At 34.9% G+C, this 5,334-nt stretch overlaps 1 pseudogene; it reads right to left on the bottom strand.

The window, feature by feature from the left end:
- Positions 1-3,650: 3,650 nt before the first annotated feature.
- On the bottom strand, positions 3,651-4,363 carry LOC149256646 (uncharacterized; annotated as a pseudogene).
- Between the last annotated feature and the right edge of the window lie 971 nt (positions 4,364-5,334).

Here is a 5,334-nt window from a genome sequence, read left to right as displayed (position 1 = left end):
AAATATATGATTTTGATATTTGAACCTCTAGTGAGCATAATTTTGTATTTATGTCTCATTGTTATTTCTTCATAAGCTTTGTCATGCCATTAGAGTCGATTATCTTTCCAGGTTTCCCTACGATACCCCTTAATTCAACTTATTTTCCTTCCCAAAAATATTTTAAAAATAGTTCTTGAAAATTAAAAGTTGTTGTTCCCAAAGATTGTAACCATTGGACTCCTAGTACAACATCAACACCACCCATTGGAATGGAAAGAATTGGACTATTCAATACATATTCCCCCATAGTTAGCTTAATATTATGGCACTTTCCACATCACTTTATAGATCCTCCATTTACAACCATCACTTGACACTTGAGTGTTGGATATGAGAAGCAATTCAATTCTTTGGCTATCTTACAATGAATAAAATTATGAGTACTACCTAAATCAATCAACACTATTACCTTTTTCTTCTTGATATATCCTTCTATATTGAGAGTTTCAGGACTGGTAATTCTTGTCAATTCATTGCAAGATATGTTTGGATTCATTTCTTCTTTCTTTTGGGTTACTTCATGTTGTATATCCTCTTCTTTTTACGTTTCTTGTTCCCTTTCTTCCTCCACTTCACAATCTATGTAGAATAATTTCTTCTCATCACACTTATGACCTTTAGTTTATTTTCTATCAATATTGTAGCAAATCCCTTTTTCTCTTTTTTCCTCCAATTGTTGTGGCGTCAACCTTGTAGGTTGTGGAAGCCTAGTAGTAGCAACACTTCCATATTTATAGTTGTGAGTGGTAGACTTCCTTATTGCCATAGTTTTTCTTTCAAATTTTATTGCCACCCTAAATGCCTTGTCCAATAAATTAGGTTCCCAAAGGTGAACCTCATGTTCAATGTTATCCTTCAAATTCCCTATGAATACATCAATCCTATGCTCCTCTATAATATGAGTTACCCTAATATTCAATTTTTGGAATTCCTTAATGTGTTCTGCCATTGTACCCTTTTGTTTGAGATTTATCATTTGGCTAAAGAACATGTTGCTCTTTGTATCCTCATAATGTGCTATCATTTCCTTCATAAAAATTTACCAAGTGACAAGTGGTTTATGAGCAAAAACCCACCAATACCATACAAATTGATTGGTTTCTAAATATAAAGATTTAATGCATACCTTTTGTGTGTGGTGCACATCATTTAGATCAAAATATTGCTCAATCTGTAGTATCCATGTTACTGGATCCTTACCATCAAACTTCCTCATATCTATCTTTGAAATGTGGTTGTTCTTAAACCCCACATTGGAGTCTCTAAAATCATAATTCATATTCCATTTGTCCTCATCATGATTTCATGGGCCTTGTCACTACCAGGAAGTCTTTCTTGCAATAACCTTGTCAAACCTTCCATGTTTTCTTTCAAACCATCCATATTAGCTTCCATCCCATCCTTAAAACCTTCCATGTCTGATTTTAAACCCTCCATGTCCCCTTTTAAGTCATCCATGTCCCATTTAAGTTCATATTTTGTTGTTCTTTGTGAGTGAAATTTGTTGCACTTGGTCTCGTAATTTTGATATATCATGTTGCAATTCTTCCTCTTCATGCATCATATTAGAGCTTTTTGAGGGATTAATGGGTGTACAATTATTTTTTTAGGAGACATTGTATAACCTAATATTGATATCTATGCTTCAATATGCCCTTGGAATCACTTCAAACCAATTTTTGAAACAAAAGATGTAAAATTTCAAAAAATACACACCTTTTTCTTTCTTTTTAGGAGTTCCATATTGAATTTGTTGTATCTCTGTAATTTTAAATATCCAAGGTCTAAAATTTCATCCTCTGGTAGCCCTATGAGGCTTCTTTCAAACCCCACAATTTAGACCGAGATTGGATTCTTCAAGAAATAGTTATTCCCGATCTCCCATGATGACCAGATTATAGATTTGTTCAGTAGAGTGAAATTGTACCAAGTTCCATGTGTCACTATTTCGACCTTTGGCCTTGAAAATCATAAAAAAATAAGATAAAGACTGTTTGATTTCAGTCACTTTTTACGAAATTCAAATCAAATGCTCAGAGAGAAGGTTATGACGATTTTCCCTAGGTCACCTGTTTGAGATTGAATTTTGGATCCTTCAAAAAACCCTAACTTCCTTATATCATATCTATGAAAATATAGTGAACCAAACTCTGAAAGTTTTACACGAAATTCACAACGCTTTTAGCTCCACGTGGTAAAAATTTCAGCGTCTTAAGCATAGTAGAAAAAACGTTATAGCGAAAATTATAAGATGACCTGTTTGAAGAAGTGAAACCCTAGAATCCAAAGCTTTGATATGAAATGTTATGCAACCAGCTCACAACAAGTACATATCAACAACTTAAAACTTATCCTCTTTGAGGGAGAAACCTCATTTACATTACATAAATGAACAATTCTTGGATGATTCAAGTGATAAGACCTCCTTGGTATATATAGGAGTCTAAGGGTTCACAATATAATTAGACCCTACATAAGAATAATAATGTAAGGGCACAACAATAACAATAGTGGGCTTCTATGGGGCACAACAATATGTTCTCTACAAAAATATTTGAATGTCTGTCTGACATACTCCCCACCATTATCCATGGGTATATTCTTGATAAAAAGGGAGGATTACTTCTCAACAAAAGCTTTAAAATTTTTGAAAGGGGCTAAGACTTCACTTTTAAACTTAAGAAAATATACCCAAGATTTTCAAGAGAAATCATCAATGAAGGTAAGTGCATACTTAGCTTCTAAAAAATAACGAGTTGGAAAAATCATAAGATCACTATGAACTAACTCGAGAGGAACAATAGCCCACAATGCTTTCCCTTTTCGAAAGGGATCTTGATGTTGTTTGCCAAGAACACATCCTGGACAAACTCCATCTGTGCATCACACCTTAGGAAGCCCAAGAACAAGATTTTGAAAATTCATTTGCTGCAAATATCTATACTTAAGGTGTCCAAATCTTTCATGCCAAATCTTACTTAATGAATTAACATGTGCAATAAAAGAGTTATCAAAAGAAGGCTCAAACTTGAAAATCTATATAAGTGAGAGTCGTGATCTATCTGTCCATATTCAACAACAACTTCTAGATCTTGTAGTTCTCGAATGACTACATCATTGGGAGAAAACTCAACTATTTTCCCATCACCAGAATGGAAGACCTGATAAATAGAAATTAAATTTGCACAAATGTCAGGCACTAGAAAAAAAATTTTGATGCAACCATAATACAACTACACAGTGCCTGATCCACGAACATCAAGCTGTGAAGAGTCTCCCACTGCAATTTGGGAAACACTACAATCAAATGGAGATGGAAGCAACTTACTGGAATGATTCATATGATGAGATGCACCTGAGTCAAATATCTAGCAATTTGATAATGCATGTAATTCTCAAATAGATAAAGCATGCCCTGTACCAAATGAAGAGGGTTTGGATACTGAAATATTATGTTGTTTCATCACTTTATTCAATGCTTCAAGTTTTTTATAACACTTAGATTTTTGATGCCCTTCTCCTCCACAAAAGCTGCAAGTTTCATTTGACCTCTTCTTCCATGGCTTTGAGGAAGACCTTTTGGACTTGGAAGAGGATGGAGAGGGATTTTACTTTTTCTGGGGTTTGAAGGGAGGCTCACTACTTTGAGTAGAATGCTTCTTCTTATGAGGACTAGTCTTGGATTTTCCTTTGGAGATATGTGCTACAAGAGCTTGAGATGTAGATCTTGAAAGAGCATCTAACTACTGAAGCTTAGATTGTTCTCTTATTAAGCATTCACAAAGTAACTCAAAAGAAGGCATTTTAAAATGATCACCAAGTGCATCCATTATAGAATAAAATGTAGAAGAAAATACATGATACAAACCCTTCAGCTTGGATAAAATCAAGAAAATCCACTCACTATTTGATTTGGTGTGTTCACATCCTTTTAACTGTGCAACCAATGACTGAAATTGACAAGATAATCTTCAATAGAGGCATGCTCATAAGGGATCAATGAAGACAATTTGACTTCGAATTGTAAGGCCTTGAACTCGTCTACTTTGCCAAATAGAGAGGTAATCTTGTCCCAACTTTTCTTTGGAGTATCACATTTATCAAGATGGAATAACAAACTGTCTGAAACATGAAGCCCAGTTAAACCCATGGCTTCATCAAGCTTGATTCTTTAAGAAAACTTCTCCATTTCTTTGGTGAAGGTGGGTTGATTTTCTACTAAAATTTTCCACAATCCCTTTGATTGGAGTTGTTGCATTTTGAGCTTCCAGGTATGATAATTATGGGGAGTGAGGAGCTCAATGGTCCTCAATTCTGCCATGTTATCACAAATAATAAAAAATCCCCCTTCAAATAAAAGCCCAAAACAAAATATTTGAAAAAAAAATTCAATTAAAAATACCTCTGGTGGAAAATTTGTGGATGATGTGTAGTTCTTACATGAAATTTAAATGCACAACGGAAATTTTCCAGCGCTGAAGAAAAGACGCCACATGACAAAAAAATAACAAATTCAGGCAAAAAATCCAATATCGACGGATGTCGAAATTATGACACGATCCAAAAAATCTGCTAAATGCAGATTGAATAGAGTGCTTGCACTCTCTAAAGACGGGGTGCCACAAACTCAATGATTGCAAAGTCAAGCAATCAATCTGGCTCTAGAAATCATAAGGTTGAATGTGCCCCACCAAATGGCCACAAAGAAACCGAATGCGTCAACAAAGAAGACAAAAGTTTATGTTGCGATATGCAATTATTCTCCTCCAAGATTGATCCAATATGGGTCTAATTTGTATGGATATAAGTCCAAGAAAACAATCATCAAAAATCGACGGAAACAATCAAACAAAGGGATGGGGCTCGTAGATCTACTCTGATACCATGAAAGAGTCTCAAACTCTCCGAGATTGTTATGAAACCAGCTCAAGAAAAGATAGAAAAGATAGATCAACGCCTTAGAATTTAGCCTCTTCGAGGGGGAAACCTCCTTTCTATATATAGGAGTCTAAGGAGTCACAATATAACCCAGTCGACCTAACAATAATAATATAAAGCCACAAAAACAAAAATTAGAGGGATTCGATGGGGCACAGTAATAACAATATGGGGGCAATAGGGGCACAACAATATTAATAAGGGGTATAACTATAATAGTAATGGGGTAATCACTAGTATTATAGGGACCCAACATGCCCCTCTCCTTCAAAAAAGTGTTGTCCTCAATGCTTGAGTAGTTCTGGATACTTCTGTATAAAATTCTCATCCTCCCATGTGGAATCTTCAGCAGAT

Source organism: Pinus tabuliformis, chromosome 7 (genome assembly GCF_031772625.1).
Source record: "Pinus tabuliformis cultivar Carrire ecotype Pingquan chromosome 7, CPIR1, whole genome shotgun sequence".
Classification (NCBI taxonomy): Eukaryota; Viridiplantae; Streptophyta; class Pinopsida; order Pinales; family Pinaceae; genus Pinus; species Pinus tabuliformis.
This window is presented reverse-complemented; position numbering and strand designations above follow the sequence as displayed.